Source organism: Siniperca chuatsi, linkage group LG9 (assembly GCF_020085105.1).
Source record: "Siniperca chuatsi isolate FFG_IHB_CAS linkage group LG9, ASM2008510v1, whole genome shotgun sequence".
In the NCBI taxonomy this organism is placed as follows: Eukaryota; Metazoa; Chordata; class Actinopteri; order Centrarchiformes; family Sinipercidae; genus Siniperca; species Siniperca chuatsi.
In genome coordinates, this window is record NC_058050.1 from 29,611,298 (window position 1) to 29,630,653 (window position 19,356).

Consider the following 19,356-nt stretch of genomic DNA (forward strand, 5'->3'; position numbering starts at 1 on the left):
CAAGGATCTCTTGATGTTCCTTGTTCCACTGCACTGGAGCTCGAGAAGACTGTTGGGCATACTTCGCTCTGCCTCTGGTCGGTTTAGATGGTGATGTGTCGGACTTAACTTGGAGCAAGTCGTACAGCGGTTTGGCTATGCGCGAGAAGTCCTGCACATATGTCTGATAGTACCTTAGGAATCCCAAAAGCTGTCTGACTTCTCCGACGGTCTGTGGTCTTTTGTGCTTGAGTGACTGCACAGCCTCAATGTCTTTGGGGTCCACCTTCACTCCATCTGCAGACACCAAACGGCCGACATACCAAACCTCTTTGCGGAACAACTCAAATTTCTCCGGCTTCAGCTTCACCCCATGACGTTGTAAAGCTCGTAGAACTTTCTGTAGCACTTGGACATGTTCATCAAATGACTTGGAGAAGCAAAGCACGTCGTCAAGGTAAGGGATGCAGCACTCGTCGCGGAGTGTGTCGAGCATCTCCTCCATGCTCCGTTGAAAGGCTGCTGGAGCATTCGACAGCCTGAAGGGTATCCTCACCCATTCGTAGAGGCCCCACGGGGTTGTAAATGCCGTCAGGTACCTTGAGCCTTCTGCAATGAAACCTTGATGGTAAGCTTTACCCTGGTCCAGGATCGAAAACCAACTGTAACCTCCGAGCAAGTCTGTGAGGTCCTGAATCCGGGGAAGCGGGTGTCTGTCTGGCACAGTCTTGTTGTTTAGAAGGCGATAATCAATGCATAAACGTAAAGATCCATCCTTCTTCCTCACACAGATGACAGGGGATGCATAGGGCGACTGTGAATTTACAACCCATCCTTTGACAATCAGCTCTTGGATATACTCCTTTACCTCCCTGTAAAGGGGCTTCAGGATGGAGACATAGGCCCTCTGGACTGGTGTGTCATCTTTGAGTCTGATTTCCATTTGCAGAGAAGGGATACAGCCTATGTCAGTACTGTCGTGGGAGAACGCCTCACACTCTTCCATCAGCACCTTTACGACTGACTTTTGCTGGTCCGGACTCAGGTGACTAAGGTCAACTTGGGGCAACCAAGACTCAGCAGGCGAATCATGAGGAGAGGTGGCTTTGTTAACCTCAACTGCGGTGACAGCGGTCTGTATGGACTGAGTTGGCTCTGGCGTGTCTGACGGAATGTCTGTCTCAATAACTTTGGCAACATGTTGGATGGTACCTAAAGCTGTTCTCTTTGGCAGGATTATCTCATGTTTTGAGTGGTTGGAGATGGGGATCTTGACAAAAGGTCTTTGAGAGTTGCTGATCTCTAGGAGCCCTTCTCCTACACTCAGATGTCTTAGAGCAATGTTCTCTTCAGGCTCATACAGCACAAGGGGGTCAGAGGTGTCAAAGTTTTGGGGCAACCTGCACCATACTTGAACTGCTTTGCCAGCTGGAATAGTCACATTGTCTTTGCCGATTCTCACTGTGGCTGGGTCACAATCTGTTCTTTGTGGCACTTGTATAAAGTTCACCATGGCCACTACCTGCTCTTCATCCATTCCAAACGCTCTGCGTAGGAGACTGTACAGTAAGGCTTTGGCCTCTTCATGAGACTCTTGCTTTTGGAGGATAGTTCCAAGCACATTTGCTCCTACTAGTGGCTGAGGGAGTGACAGCTTACTGACGAGGAACGGGGCTTGTACAGTAAGGTTGGGATCTTCGTGACCAGCTAGAGTGACTGTAAGCTCAACCCACCCGTCGTAAGGTACTGCTTGGCCGTTAACTGCATAAACCTCAAGTTCGTTATTTAGCAGCTCTCGGAGTGGTCTCACTTGGTAGTTTGGAATGTATCTTTTGACCCACTGTCTGTCAACTATGCTCACTTGTGAACATTTAAGTAGACTTTTCTTACCAACTAGGGGCACTCCGCAGTTTGTGGATGTAGGACTTTGGCATGAGGAGACATGTTTTCTCTTGCCTCGCTTTAACTGTTTCCTTGTCTGCTTACTGTGGTTTCTGGTGCACTGCGTTGTGGGTTGGGCAGGAGTGGGCTTTACTGACTGGGACTGTGGCTCTGCACCGGCCTCTGGCTGTCCCCTTGACAAAGACCGATCCCAGTTTCCCTGAATCTTGGTCCGTCTTAAGCATCCCACTGCTCTGTGTTCTGGCTCACCACACACAAAACAATGACTACAGTCCTGCAAGTTCTGTTCAGTGCACTTTGGACAGAGGAATGTTTTCTTTTGAGGGGGTTTGGAGTGGTTTGCTGGAGGTTGGAAAGATAGGTTTGGTGGTGGTTGTGGGGAAGGACAGTAGGCTTGTGCTGCTTTCTGTTCCATTAGACTGGCCACCATGTTAGTTAAAGTCTCTACTTGGTCAGCAAGTTGTTTGATTGTTTGTGAAGTTTGTTGACCTTTGGCTATCTTGTCTTTTGTTTCGATTACAGCACTTTGAGCTTGTGTGGTCTTTTGGTGAGCAACTTGGCCTAGTCTTCGCTGGTGCTCATTTTCATCGCTGATTATCTTTGTGACCTCACTAAGAATCTCTTCATCAGTGACATTGTTGTTGGAGGTGAGGGGTCTTAGTCTTTGTCGCAGGTCTGCATATTTGACTCCTAGGCCTTGATAGATTGTGTGGAGAAACACTTCCTGAACAGTTCTTGGATCATAGGAAATGTCTGTGTTGGCCGGCTTTGACTGGAAAATAAGCTTTTGTCTGAGTCCAATGCGATACAAAAACTGCTGAGGTGACTCTTGTTCCATTTGTCTAGCACACATCAGCTCCTGGAACATCTCGGTTGTTGCCTTTCCGCCAAGATGGGACCTGAGGAAACCCTGAAGCATAAGCATGTCCCTGAAGGTGCCAGGTTTGACAATTCTCAGTACACCTCTAACAATTTCAGCTTCTGAAAATCCTTCTTTGACTCCTTCATTGATCTGCTTTATGAGACTGTTGTAACTGATTTCAGAACTATTGTCTCCAATCTGTCCTCCAAACACTTTGAATTCTCTGCGAGGCAAGTAGGAAAGGTCTTTGAGGGTGACAGGTCTCTCTGGACTGACTTGTGCCCCTGGATGTGGCTGTGAGTGACTGTGATGGCTTGGTGTAACAGTTGACTGGGGTGCTACAGTGTCGCATAGTCTTAGTCTCTCACCCAGTGTCTCATACGCTTTCCTCAGCTCCTCAATTGACTGCATTTCAGTGTTTGCATTTGCATCAGGTTGTATGTCTGGTGGACCATTAGGTGGTGCTTGCTCTGGCAACGGACGGACGCGGGCTTGGCATGTTAGTAAGTGCTTCGCCTCCGTCAGATGGTTGCTTAACGCTGCCACTTGTCTGGATAATTTTGTTGATTAGATCGTCCAGCACTAACAGTTGACTCATGCCCTCATCTTCGAGTTGCAGCAGTGTAGTTGATTGCAAGTAGGAAGTGACATAGTCCATGCAGCTGTCTTTATCATCCTGGCTAAACTGCACTGTGTCTTTATTTTCTTGTGCAAGACTCTTTGATAGCTCGAAGAGGACTGGGTTGGGGAGTGTGAACAAGCGTCCTCTGATGCTCCAGATCAATTCCTCCCTTGCTGTAGACATGTTGTATGTGTTTTGGTTGTTGTGTAGTAGCTCTGTAGTGACTTGCGTACGCTGCACCTCCCATACAGCAGTGCGGTTCCACGTTGAGGCAAAGATCCTTTGCACCTTGATCTCCCTCCTGGACACCCACAGGCCGACTTGACTGGAGTAGCGGTCTGGTCACTGTCGTGTCGTAGTTCTGGTATCACTGGATCTGCCCTCGACGACCGAAGAGGAGAGATCCTGGACGAGCCCCCACAGTTTGTTAGGGGTCCCAGGCGTGGCGACCACAATAACAAAAAGAAAAAGTCTGTAAAATAAAAGTAGAGCGTGAGAGAAAGAACGACAGGTACACTCATGTCTTTTCCCAAATTGCATCTCTTATTTCTTATCTAAACATGTAATTTACAAAAGTGCATTTACTTGTCTCGTTTACAAAAATAGCTTTGAAAGTCTAAATAAAGTCCATTTCACTTCAATATGTATCTGTATTTACTCCAAAACCTTCTACTGCTGCTTATTGCACTGTTACTTGACCTTTTTTACAGTCAATACAGTAATGGACTACATACTGGACTTTTAATATTACACTGACTTCTATTAACATAGTGCAAAACTCAGGATTAATTATTCCGGACTAGAATTAGTGCATAAATCTTACTTAAATTTAGACAAAGCACCTTACATTAGTTAGCTTAGATAAAGTATAAAAGTACAAAATTACAATATAGTAAAACAAAACCTTTACAATATGGCTTTTCTTTACAGTTTCTACATTAAATTAACAAATAGTGCACAATGGGTCTAATAAAGTCACATCAGGAGGCTTGAGCATTAAACTGGAGCACTATACATAAAGTACATAAACCCAAAATCCAAGGTTACTGTGAAATAAACACATTCAGCGCGAGCTGACGAACTATTGCGGGAACTGTGTGAACTCTCGCGAGACTATTGGCGCAACGCGGCTAGCTGTACCTTGATCTTGCCGCGGTCCAGTAAACTTTTCTCAAACCGAGCCAAAAGTTACACAAATCAGCACAATATTACTTTTCAGCAAGTACACAAGTAATACGAAGCTCAATGCTTTCATTTATGGCAATTGTAACCAAGTACTGACCTGTAAAATAAAAGTAGAGCGTGAGAGAAAGAACGACAGGTACACTCGTGTCTTTTCCCAAATTGCATCTAAAGGGGAACAGGAAGTTGGCCCGCTATAGGCAACCGGGGGTGCGCGACCACAGTGTCAAAGGTTCTGCTTACTTTGTTCCACTCTTTTACTCACCAATACTAACACAGGGCTACATATTATAAATGTAAAAATAAAGCTCTTAATTACCAGAGTATATTTGCACAAATTTAAATAAAGAATTGTCTTTTTTTTTTCAATAATACCAAATGTGGTCACACGTATTTGGGTGTACCACATGTTGTTTCAATTAATTTCTCATTTGAAGAGTGAAATTCTCTGGCTGAACTCACCAGGTATTGTCTTTTTAATATAATCCATAGAAAACTGGAAAACTGGTGGGTTGTAGGGGTGTGGATATTTTTATATACAGTATCTCAACAATGAGTTTCTCCATTGTGGGAGCCAGAAGACCACAAAAGAAGACATGCTATTATCCTGTAAAGAACAAGAAGTAAACAGTATAGTAGCCCGAATGGCCCAATTAAGGTTTCCTTTTCCTGAGAAAAACATTTTACTTTTTGTTTTTTTAACTTTTTTTTTTGCACTTCCACAATGTTGATCTCCTGTTCCCTTTTGAACAAAAGGTTCTTGTTGCTGGCTTGTTGTTTTGTATGTGTGTTTCTGTGGCTATTTGTGTGTGAGAGGGAGAAAGATAGCAGCCATTCAAGGTGAAAATGTCTACCCAGCACGAGATGATTTCAGCAATATCCAGCCGACTCATTCCACTGCAAAGATGAGATGGAATAAAAAACTCTGCAGCGGCTTGCAGGTGAAGCCGTACACACTCAAAAGAATAATTATGCCTACTAACGTTGTCTTTAAGTATTTCAACTACATGTACATTTTTCATCTAATTTTATTAAGTTCAAAGTAAAGGGTCACATTTAATGCAGTGTTTTTCTGTCATGTTGAGTCAGTATGAATAAATTAAATAACTTAGTCAGACTTGACTAAATTAAGTTAATGCAAACTGCAAACTACATAAACCTTATGTGTTATGTGTCATGGTACAGCTGTATGACTCCTAGTGTCTTTGTTATGTGTTTGTCCCCTGTTGGTTCCCCTCCTGTGTTTGTCTGTGTGTGCTGGCGGGGCGGGACCTCTGGTGAACCTCCACACAGAATCTGACACCCCTGCTACTCATTTGCTGCTACTCACCTGTTCTCCATCCACCAATCAAGACTATGCAGTATATCAACCTGGCTCTTCTCACTAGTCTTTGCTAGATCGTCCGTAGATCGTCCGTATACACTAGTGGTAATGTCTGCCGCTGCAAATTTTTACTGCATGTTTCCTGAGTCCGCAACTAATCCTCTGACCCTAGTGCGCATGCGCCAGCCCGCATGCTGCCTGTTGCCGTAGCTCCGTCTCGTCGTCTACGGGCTCACTGAGTGCATCACTGGCTACATTAACTTCTGTGTGGACTGCAATGTCCCAACCAAGATGGTCCATTGTTACCCAAATAACAAACCGTGGGTAACAAAGGACATCAAGGACATTCTGAATGCCAAGAGGAGGGCCTTTACTGATGGTAATAGGGAGGATGTGAGGGCTATCCAGGCTGACCTGAAGGTGAAAATCAGGGAAGCCAAGGAGAAGTACAGGAGGAAGCTGGAGCGGAAACTCCAGCAGAACAACATGAGGGAGGTCTGGAGCGGCATGAAGACCATCACTGGCTTCAGATTGACTGGCAGCAGAGGAGTTGAACTTGCAGCTCGGACAGGGCCAACGAACTTAATCTGTTCTTTAACAGATTCAACACACCGGCTCCTGCTCATCCCCCCTCTAACTCAGCTGCTGTCGGCCCTCAAGCGCCTCTGAGTACTCTTCTCCCCCCTCCCCATCAGGCTAACGGCCCTCTCCAGACCGACGACTCCCCCCCTCCCCCACCTGTAACTTCTGCTGTGTGCCTGACTGCTGACCAGGTGAGAGGACAGCTGATGAAGCTCCACTCAAACAAGGCTGCAGGCCCCGATGGCGTTAGCCCCGGGGTGCTAAAAACCTGTGCCCCCCAGCTATGCGGAGTCCTTCAACATGTCTTCAACCTGAGCCTGAGTCTTCAAAGGGTCCCCATTCTGTGGAAGGCATCTTGCCTCGTTCCTGTGCCGAAGACGCCGCGCCCCAGTGGCTCCAAGGACTACAGACCGGTGGCACTGACCTCCCACATAATGAAGACCCTGGAGAGACTAGTGCTGGAAAAGTTGCGGCCCATGGTTAGACCCCTCCTGGACCCCCTTCAGTTCACCTACCAGCCCCGGCTGGGAGTTGAGGACGCTATCATCTTCCTGCTTAACCGCATCCACACCCACCTGGACAAGCCGGCAAGCACGGTGAGGATCATGTTTTTTGACTTCTCCAGTGCTTTCAACACCATCTGGCCTGCCCTGCTGGGAGAGAAGCTGGCAGCGATGCAGTTGGATTCCCCCCTTGTGTCCTGGATTGTGGACTACCTGACTGGCAAACCACAGCACGTGCGCCTGCAGCACTGTGTGTCGGACAGCGTGGTCAGCAACACTGGGGCCCCTCAGGGGACTGTCCTCTCTCCCTTCCTCTTCACCATCTACACCACAGACTTCAGCTACCACACAGAGTCCTGCCACCTTCAGAAGTTTTCTGATGACTCTGCTGTGGTGGGATGTATCAGCGGTGGTGATGAAATGGAGTACAGGGCTGTGGTGGGTAACTTTGTTTCATGATGTGAGCAGAACCACCTGCAGCTCAATGCGACAAAGTCAAAGGAGCTGGTTGTAGATCTACGGAGGGCCAAGGCACCAGTGACCCCGGTTTCCATCCAGGGGGTCAGTGTGGACATTGTGGAGGACTACAAGTACCTGGGAGTACACTTAGATAACAAACTGGACTGGACCAAGAACACTCAAGCTGTTTACAGGAAGGGCCAGAGCCGCCTCTATTTTCTGAGGAGGCTGAGGTCCTTCAACACATGCCGGACAATGCTGAAGATGTTCTATGCATGCTGGGGTAGCAGGTTAAAGGTAGCGGACGCAAACAGACTCAACAAACTGATCTGTAAGGCCAGTAACATTGTGGGGGTGGAGCTGGACTCTCTGGCGGTGGTGTCAGAGAGGAGGATGCTGGCCAAACTGCACGCCATCTTGGACAGTGTCTCCCACCCGCTCCATGACGTGCTGGTCAAGCAAAGGAGAACCTTCAGCGGAAGACTCATCCCACCAAAAAGCACCACAGAGCGCCACAGGAAGTCATTCCTGCCTGTGGCCATCAAACTATTTAACTCCTCCCTCTAAGGGTTAGTCTGTTTGACCCTAGGTCACTAAACTGGACATTGAGCATTACATCTCCGCCATAATTAATAATAATTGTGCAATATTCTGTGTACTACTCCTGTGCAATATTAGTTTTCCCATGTTAGTTTTTCTTATTTATTGTTATTGATATTATATACCTCTATTACTCTCGACAGTACATGCACCTCCGCTTATTACTATTACTTATTACATATTTGGTTACATTGTATTTTATACTGTACTTTCATCATCAACCAGTAAACCCACTTGGTACTCAACACTTAGTTTATCTTATACTTATACTGACCTGATACTTAATTTATTTTCTGACCTGTTTTATAGTGTTTATAGTGTATCATATCGTTTTCTAGTACTTTCTCCTGTGTGGACTGACGTAAAGGCAAGCTACTGTAACAAAGAGTTTCCCTACGGGGATCAATAAAGTATTTCTGATTCTGACTCCTTGTGTTCAGGTTCACTCCTCCGATCTACCCACTGGCTCTTAAGAAGCTTCTCACCATGGGTTCACCGCTGCTCCACTTCAGCCAGCTGTCCTCTCTCTGCCTGCATGATCTCACCAGCTACACTCCAGCCAGCTGTCCTCGCCCAGCCTATTTGTGCTCACAGACTATCTGGCTCCACCTGGGAATCATCCTCGCTTCACGGAGCTTCCCTCCACACACCTGGTTACTCTTTCAAATTGTTCGTACAATAAATCAAAGACTGACCACTTTAACTCTTTGTTTTCGAGTCGTGCTTTTGGTTCCACAATCTCTGTATTATGACATATTGTGCTTATTCAATCATTGCATATTAAGTTAAGGGGAACTTCTACATAAACATAATGTGTATTAAGTATTGCAAAGTATTATAAATAAAATGAATGCAGTTCAAATTGGTTATTCTTTCTACTGTGAAAAATCACAAAGCAATACAAGCACAGTTCTGAACAATGTATTGCCAGGTCTGTTAAAATATACTACAAACATGGACAAGCCAGTTGTTCCATCAGCAATTCAGAAGACAAAGGGATGCAAGACCTGCAACTGCCAAGAAACCTGCATAGCAAAATTAAACCTAATACCCAAACTACGAAGCACATAAGGCTTTCCAGTGTATTCAGTAACTTAAAATGGATTTGTATCTTTATCAGAGAAATATAGTAACTACAATGGAAAAATGCAAACGTTTTAAATTTAACACCTTATGAACATGAATTACATTTGACATTTTACAATTAGGAAACATTCAAAAGACTTTCCATTACATAACAATCTGGAATAAAAGGTTATGTATTGTACCACAAACAATATAATAACAGTAATAATAATATTATTACTTAAAGATACAATGCTTTCAAGGGTGTTAATACTACAGATGAGAATGAAAGCACAAGACTTTGTCAGTGGAAACTTCATTAGGTACACCTGTACAAACTGTTGCAATTCAATACGACAGCTCTGCCATAAATTATAGCTTTACAAATGTTTAAAATGTTCAGTTTTGGGTGACATTGTCAAAAATGTGTCAATTCAAATATGTTGATAACTGAGGTCATAGTTAAAGGTGGTGTACTGGACTGCATTTTATTGAGTGTTTGCCAGATGGTGGTTTGCCAAGTGGTTCTAATATTCTGCCCTCATGAATGTAAATGGTGGGGACAAAAAATAAAAATTAGAAACTATCACTAACTATGACCTCTTTGTTAAAGATATTCAATTAACACCTCTATGACAATGTCAACAAAAACTGAACATTATAGATGCATCATAAAAGTAGACTATGGAATAACAGTTGTATTGGAATGCATTCGGTAGAGAGGGTAGGGAGTGTACAGGTGTACCTAATAAAGTGGCCACTGAGTGTATATCATTACATCAAGGATTGAACCAAAAAATACATCCCTAATAAGTAAACAACACACTATTAGGAAGTTCAATGCAGTTGAAAGGGGTTGCACTATCCTCAAAACCAATTGGAAAAACGTCAAACCAAAAAAAAACAAACTAATCCTTTTGCCAGTAGTAAATCTAGACATGATTCTAGCATAAACAAATTTCAATTAAATTTTCAATTAAATTTTATTTATATAGTGCCAATTCATAACAGAAGTTATCTCATTGCACTTTTCCTATGGAGAATCTATCTTAATTCCAAGGACTCACTCTTAATAACACCAGGAGAGAGGCCAGAGCGAGTCCGGCTAATTGGCACCACTGAACACATGCAACAGTTAATAGGGTTTAGCTTGTGAAATAATGACAGTGCTGAGCTCACGAGGGGGGCAATTATGACAAAGCTTTGCACATTCTAGATAACTGTCCGCCTGACTCATCTGTATTACAAAGGAAATGCACATTACACAAAGGCATCTTCACATGCAAGATTCACACACAAACAGGAATTCCTTAGATGACATTATCAAATAACCCCTGATGACATTACATTTGTCTATTGTAAACATCTTTCACAGTTTCCAGACCGACTTTTGCTGAGGTATCTGGCATTTAATAGCATTTAAACTTGTAGTTCAATGATATTTTCAGAGAAATAAGTATTAAGTCCCCAGTGCTAATTTATGTCACTGCTGAACAAATCTACCAGTCAGTTCATGAAAGCTGTTACATGAATGGTTTTGCTTATTCCGCTCCATCTGTAACAAAGATAATAGTATGCAAACTCAATGCAAAAAATTGCTGCAGGGTCCAAGTGCAGTCTCCTCCACTAAATGCTCCTTCCTTCCAAAAGCAGATCTTAAGAAGATTCACCAATTTCAAACATAATGAAAGTAGCAATAGAAGACGAGCTGTTCCAGTGTATGTTTGTTTTGCTTCTTTAAACTACAAGAACTAGTAAGGGGGCTTCATTCCAGTGATTTACCAGGTCATCAAAATGGCAATGTCCAAAAAGCCAAAATGTGGCTAGCTCAACTGTCCAGCGCTGTAACTTGTGAGCTCACTGAAGAATCTTTATTTTAAGTGTTTGGACCTTTGGGGACAGTTTGTTGCCATCCAGGTTCATCAACACTTTCGGGATGAACTCAAATGTGAATTTCTCAAGTTGAGTATGTAAATCAGTGTGTAAATCATGGCACATCCAGAGAAAATATGGGTCCCATAGCAATCCCACACCCTCCATCACCACTCCAACTTCCTGTGGCTGCTGGTCTTCATCAGCACCTTCTTTACGAATCACATAAAGCCCCATGGTGGTCTGTGCGATCCCTCTCTCAGCTTTGTCAATGTCGATGTTCTAATGATGAAAAACAAATGGACTATTTTGAAATAAAGAAAACATTGCAAGTTTAATACTGAAACCTCACAGTAAAATGCCATTACTAACCAATACACCTTGATGAGAGTGTTGCTGTCCTCAAGGAGGTAGACACACAGACTTCTAAGGACACAGTCTCTCTTGAGTTCTATGTCCTCACTCTGCAAAAGAAGGCATATTAAATATTGAGTCTCCACTTTTCAAGACATTTTCCAGGACATTGTACATAACTGTCTTATTCTTATCTCAGTGGTTATTTTATTGACACTTCATTAAAGAAGCAGCAGCAGCAGCATGTTGATGCACAAGGTATCCTTCTCTGTTTGATCTATCAGATTTGATCAGAAATTATGTTTTTCCCCATTCCATTGTCTGTTTGCAGGATCTCTGAAAGTTATGTAAAGATTTTTGACTTTTGGTTTGGAGAGAGAGAGTCTCAGCGGCGGTCTTTCTCTCCATGAAAAAGTGGTAATACCTGACTCTTTCTGCAGGTACGTCATTTTCACAGATTCGAAGGTGGACGGGACTTGATATATTTCACTCAACAAATTCTAGGGAACAAATAGAGGACCCAAAAGTTAAGTATTTAACCATTACTGCAGCCTCATATTAGAATTTCAATCAATCATATTTTTATCAGTTAATGTGAGGAACCATCTGAGAATTTCTGCAAACGCAGGCAGACCACCAGTTGAACCATAAGGAATTAGCATGTCAATTCTGTAGGAGATTCTTTGATGGTTGCTTTTTTGGCAAGATGCACCTTATACATCTTGGGGTATTTCTGCCTGAGGCTTGCCACTACTTCCTTGTTCAGTACATCCACAAGAAGTGTGGAAACATTTGCAACTTCCAAGTGGATTTAAGGTGGGTTGCATTGATATGATATGCAATCATTTGCTGATGTTTGGCTGCTAATGTGAGTGGTATATTCTTAAAACAATTTGTATGAGCAACTTGCTTAAAGAAGCTATGCTTTGCCTCAAACCTCACAGTCCATTGCCCTACTAAGGGCCCAAAACATTTGATAATTTGAGGATAATTTCAAAATTAAAATTTAAAGTTCAACTATTTCTTTTAAATCAAGCAACACAAGCCAAACAGGCTCTGCCTCTGGTATCAAGTCTCCAATTATAAATGGCAGCAACCTCAATAAATTCCAATTTTCATGTGCGTTACCTCCAAAGTGTGTGGTATAATATGAGGTTTATTAGTTCCTCCTACTCTAGATGTCTATCTGATAGTGCTGTAGCTACATTTAAGGAAGCGATCCCATCTGCATTTAATTCAATGCTATGTCTCAATATAACAGAGGACTCCTATGCTAATTTCAGCCCCTCTCCAATTGACCATCATAGTTGCTCTAGATGGCATTGCCCTGGCCTCCAGCACTACTGTAAGGAACCTCAGAGTTATCTATGATCAGGATTTATCCTTTAACTCCCACGAGAAATAAACTTCAAGGACTGCCTTCTTTCAGAATCAGAATCAGAAATACTGAAAGAAGGCAGTATTTGAAGTTTGTTTCACATGAGAGTTAAAGGATTTATCTATCTGATAGTGCTGTAGCTACATTTAAGGAAGCGATCCCATCTGCATTTAATTCAATGCTATGTCTCAATATAACAGAGGACTCCTATGCTAATTTCAGCCCCTCCCAAATTGACCATCTTGTTGCTGCAGACTCACTGTGAACGACACTCGATTCTATCGCCCCTCTAAAAAAGATGATAATAAAACCAAGAAGTTTAGCTCCATGGTATAACCCCAAACCTGCAAATTAAAGCAAACATGAAAAATTTTAAGGGAAATGGTGTTCCAACAACCTGGAAGAATCTCGTTGAGTCTGGCAAGATAGTCTAAAAACATATTGGAAAGCCCTCTGTAATGCCAGAGCAGCCTACAACTCATCATTAATAGAAGAAAATGAAAAAAAACACCAGGTTTCTTTTCAGCACTGTAGCCAGGCTGACAGAGAGCTCTATTGAGCCATGTATTCCTATAGCTCGCAGTCGTAACGACTTCATGAGCTTCTATAATAATAACATTTTAACTGTTAGAGAAACAATTCATCAAGTCCTGCCCTCAACCGGTACCGATTTATCTTCAAACACAGAAACCTTAAAAACAGCTATAAAACCTGATGTATATTTTGACTGCTTTGCTCCAATTGACCTTCTTCAACTAACTTTGACGATTAATTCATCTAAGCCATCAACCTGTCTCTTAGACCCCATTCCAACTAGGCTGCTTAAAGACATTTTACCCTTAGTTAGGACTTCTTTACTAGATATGCTCAATCTGTCTTTATTAACAGGCTATGTACCACAGTCCTTTAAAGTAACTGTAATTAAACCTCTTCTTAAAAAGCCCACTCGTGATCCAGACCTATATCTAACCTTCCCTTTCTTTCTAAGATCCTTGAGAAAGTAGTCGCCAATCAGTTGTGTGACTTTCTAAATAACAATAGTTTATTAGAGGATTTTCGGTCAGGATTTAGAGTGCATCATAGCACAATGACAGCACTGGTGAAAATGACAAATGACCTTATAATTGCATCAGACAATGGACTTGTCTCTACTTGTCTTGTTTGATTTTAGTGCTGCATTCGACACCATTGACCATCACATCTTATTACAGAGATTGGAACATTCAATTGGCATTACAGGATCCGCACTAAGCTGGTTTAAATCCTATCTATCCGATCGATCACAGTATGTACATGATAACGGTGAGTCCTCAGTGCACGCCAAAGTTAGTCACGGAGTTTCACAAGGTTCTGTGCTTGGACCAATTCTATTCACCCTATATATACTTCCTTTAGGCAATATTATTAGGAAACACTCCATAAACTTTATGTACTTTATTTTCATTGTTGTGTGGATGACACCCAATTATATCTATGGATCAAGCCAGATGAAACTAACCAGTTAGCTAAATTTCAAGCATGCCTTAAGGATATAAAAACCTGGATGATCTGCAATTTTCTGATGTTGAACAGAAGTTATTGTACTTGGCCCCAAACACCTCTGAGACACATTATCTAAAGATATAGTTGCTCTAGATGGCATTGCCCTGGCCTCCAGCACTACTGTAAGGAACCTCAGAGTTATCTATGATCATGATTTATCCTTTAACTCCCACGTGAAACAAACTTCAAGGACTGCCTTCTTTCAGAATCAGAATCGGAATCAGAAATACTGAAACAAGGCAGTCTTTGAAGTTTGTTTCACATGGGAGTTAAAGGATTTATCCTTTAGGCAATATTATTATTATTGTTCACCTACATAACATTGTAAAAATAAGGCACATTCTGTCTCAAAATGATGCCAAAAAAATAGTACATACATTTGTTACTTCTAGGCTGGACTACTGCAATTCCTTATTATCAGACTGCCCAAATAAGTCCCTTAAGACTTTCCAGTTGATCCAGAATGCTGCGGCATTTGTACTGACAAGAACTAGGAAAAGAGATCACATTTCTCCAATATTAGCTTCTCTGCACTGGCTCCCTGAAAAATCCAGAATAGAATTTAAAATCCTTCTCCTCACCTACAAAGCTAATGCATAAATGATCAGGCACCATCGTATCTTAATGAGGTCATAATAGCTTATTACCCGACTAGAGCACTGCACTCCCAGAATGCAGGGTTACTTGTGGTTCCTAGAGTCTCCAAATGTAAAATGGGAGACAGAGCCTTCAGTTATCAAGCTCTTCTCCTGTGGAATCAGGTCCCAGTTTGGGTTCAGGAGGCAGACACCATCTCTACATTTAAGAGTAGGCTTAAGACTTTCCTTTTTGATAAAGCTTCTAGTTAGGGCTGGCTTGGTTGAGCCCGGAACCATCACTTAGTTATGCTGCTATAGGCCTAGACTGCCTGGAGACTTCCCATGATGCACCTCTTTCATCTCTCCTCCTCTCCCTCTCCATCTGTATGCATTTTCATCCTATTACTGCATGTTACTAACTCAACATCTTCTCTCTCCCGTAGTTTTGTGCTTTCTCATTTCTCTCCTCTATCCTTCTATTGCTTTCAGCAGGTATTTCTACCTCTGGAGCTGCAGACACTGGATCTGTGATTGTGGGCCACCTGCTGCCCCTGTGTTCCTGCTCGACAACTGCTACTGCAGTTGTTGTTATTGGCTCTGTTACTATAACTATAACTGTCATTCGCAGAAAAGGTTTCAGTCATAGTCATCTGGACACTGTTTTCAGAATCACGACGTTTCGGTTCCCATCCAGAAGTCATTCTCAATTGTGAAAAATGGACTGGGAACTCAGAAATTTAAGCTAAGCTCTGTGATTACTTAAGCCCTGTCCTCAGGAAGGAGTCTGCCTGAGAATCTGTTGATTTCTCTGCCTAGTTTCACCTGAAACTGACCTAAACTGACCTTGTTTCCATGATGGCCCAGTAATCAGTAATCAAGCCTATTTATTTTCTGGCTGTACCTCCCTCATCACTGTTCAGTACCTGATTAGCATATGATTGCCGTGACCAAGGTGCTAATACACTGTGGTAAACGTTGGGCAGATTAAATCTCAGACCACCATTTCTGTTCAGAGGGGTTTTCTTTTTTCACAAAAATGGCTTCTTTGACACCCCGTTCAATTCTTCTCTCTACTTAGAATCTTCACCTCACTGTCTTCAAATGTGTGGTTTGTAGCTTTTAGATGCAAATGCACGGCACTCTGCAATCCTGAGTTAGCGTGTCGTCTGTGTTGATAAAGTCTTTTGTGAAGTGGCTGTTTAGTCTCACCTATGTACCGTTCTTTGCAGTTTTCCTCACTGCCTTGAATTGAGTAAACTACATTGCTCTGTTTTTGTGTGGGCATCTTGTCCTTAGGATGAACGAGTTTCTGTCTTAAAGTGTTGCCTGGTTTAAAGAAAACAGGAACATCGTGCTGTCTAAAGATCCTTGGTAGTTTTTCAGACATTCTAGACACATAAGGAATGGAGACACCGTTCCTTCTTGGTTCTGTTTCCCTTTTGTCCTGTTTTTTGGCTCTTTTAACTTTGTTTATAGCCCAAGTAGGATAACCACAGGCTGAGAGTGCATTCTGGACATGCCTTTCCTCTTTCTTCTTACCCTCTGAGCCGGTGGGCACTTCAATGCAATTCAATGCAATTCAATGCAGTGAGGAAAACTGCAAAGAACGGTATATAGGTGAGACTAAACAGCCACTTCACAAAAGACTTTATCAGCACAAACGACACGCTAACTCAGGATTGCAGAGCTCAAAACCTAACACGGCAGTGGCGCATGGCCGCCCACCATTGAGTCTGGTTTTGCCCAGGGTTTCTGCCTGTTATAAGGATGTTTTTCCTTGCCACTGTCGCCAACTGCTTGCTCATGGTGGGATTTGTTGGGTCTCTGTAAATAATATTATAAAGAGTACAGTCTAGACCTGCTGTATAGGAAAAGTGCAATGAGATAACTTCTGTTATCAATTCACACTATATAAATTAAATTGAATTGAATTGAACACCCTTAGCCTGAATGTCTGATCTCTTACCTGTACCAAACCTGCAGAAGTAGACACCAGAAAAGCTGAAATGTCCTATTGGTCTTAGGACCAACTAAATCAGTTTCAGATTCTACATCTGTGTCTGCAGCACAAAAAGCAATATCAACAACAGAATTTTCTGATTCAATTTTGAGATTTTGGGCTTTTTGCCATTTGGGCTTTTTTTCTTTCAGACTAGTAGAAAGAAAATGTCCAAAATACACATTTAGGTGTTTATTTTAGTTCAGATTTCTGTTCTGGAAATGTATGCAAATTTGCAAATATGTAATCAGATAATGCCTCATTTGCATATTTAAATGTTAAAAAAGTAATTGTCTTAAAGCAATCAACTGAAAGTTTTATGGTGATATGTCTTGCTTTTTTTTACCCTATTCACCTGTAGTGTCTTGCCTACCTTAACATTCAATTTATTGTATTTAAATATTTTAAGGCCGCCGTAGTCTGGACGTAGTTCAGTCAGCGAGTGAAGCTGTGCTGCTAGCTAGTGCTTGCTTTGGAAGCAACGACCCCAGACATATTTCACAACAAGCGTGACTAACTTACTTGAAACAGGGTCGAAGCAGGGTTGAAGTAGTGCTTATGTTGTTTTATTATTTGAATAAATTAAACTTTTGATTTCATATATTTCAGGTACATTTTACTAAAAAATATTGCTTCATGGTTATGGGGGCCAAGAATAATTTTATTGAGTGCAGGCTGGAAGCAGCGTTGAGAGGAGTCTATTGCATGAACATAAAAAATATTTGAAAACATTAATGATTCCTGCGCCAGTAGGAGTGCTTTTGTCTCTGTTGGCCAGAGCGCTTGCAGGGAGATGCCCTATTTTGACATCAGCTTCACAGTCGGGTGCAGTCAAGTGCTCAGAGGTCACAATAACTGCTGCAGTAAAGCACATCGCACCGAGCAGAGGAAAGAAAACACCAAAGAAGGGAAATGATGAAGAAAAGGTTATAAATCCCATGGTCATGTAACTTAAAGATACAAGGTCATGGTTTTAAGAAGGCTGTTTTATTGGCCACTCACTGATCCTCTTTGCGGGATGTCAAAAAGTTTCTTTTCCTCTCCTTCAGGAGGGTTTGATCAACACACCTCAGCCTCCTGTTAGCTTTTGTTAAAGCTAACAACAATCAACATTGGCAGAGCTTAGTGCTTAAGGTATTACTTGTCTCACAGAGGTTGAAAATGTCCAATGTTGTAATCTACAAAATCTAGGCCCATATTTATCAAACTTCTAAGAATTACATAGAATGCTCTAAAGAACCAGGAGTAAAAAAGTTATTTGCTGAGTGTGAGCAATGAAACACATTTATTAAACCACGTACTCCTACTTAAAGCAAAGTGTAGGAGTAACCTTTAAGAGCATATATGCTCTGAGCAGGAATAGCCAATCAGACAAGGATTTACCTGCATCTGCCGTATTGTTCATTATTTATTTAAAAAAAAAAAGAATCCTTACATTTTACTGATGTTCTATGAAAAAGATAAATACATTTTTAAAAAGTTCATTTTATTTGTGTGAAATCCTTAAGTAGCAATTGACAAATGAAATTAAAAACAATTTCATGTGTTTCACACGTGAAAAAGCGGCTGGATATATACATAAATATGTGTGTGTGTATATATATATATATATATATATATATATATATATATATATATATATATATATATCACGGGACATTCACGGGGAACAAGGGTTCGAATCCCCCTCGGAGCGCAATGAGCAATGACCCATCACGCTGCTGCCTACCTCATGATGATGATGAGTGACGATGAAATACATGACATGCCGGCTCAGACGTCGCCCGGCCAAACAAGGTCTGCGTCAGGTGTTGGGGAACCAGGTCATCGAGACGACAAATGGGCTACTGGAACAAGACGGAGATGGGTGAGATGCGATAATAAGGCTCTGTTGGAATGCTACTACTCCAGTAACCCTAGTCAGAGGGGTTACATGCACAGGATGTGGGATGAATGGTTACTTCGAAACCCACAATCAAGGCTTATGGCGAAGCAACTAGTAGCTCAGTGTTCCAACACCCACAAGCGGCAACTGCTATCACAACTTGAGATTGACGAGGTACAACACAAATGCTACGGCAAGGGGGAGCCAGGACTACAGGTCAGAGGGGAGCAACCAGCAGCTCCCCAACCAGAGATTGGGTACGAAGCCCCAAGAGAAATCACGCTGAACGAGGCAGCGACTGACCTGAAAGATAAGATCAGGGCGAGGATGAATACAAGGCAACCCCGACGCCAACTACAACGGCTAAGTGAAGTACCATCAGAAAGTCTCCTAGAAGATGTGAATGCAGCATTGAGAGCGATCCCTACCACAACCATCACTGAAACCAATGAGCTGATATACGCCTCAGCAGCAGTGATCCTAGAGATGCTTGGCTACAAGAGCAACCATGGGAGCCATGAGAGACAATACCCACCATGGAAACGAAGGTTGGAGGAAAAAATCAAGGAGGTGCAATGAGAAAGCAAGTACCCAAGAAGTACAACCAGATGCCCATACCAGAAGCACTCGAAACTGCCAAACAAAGGCTCCAAGCCTTGGCCAGCCGC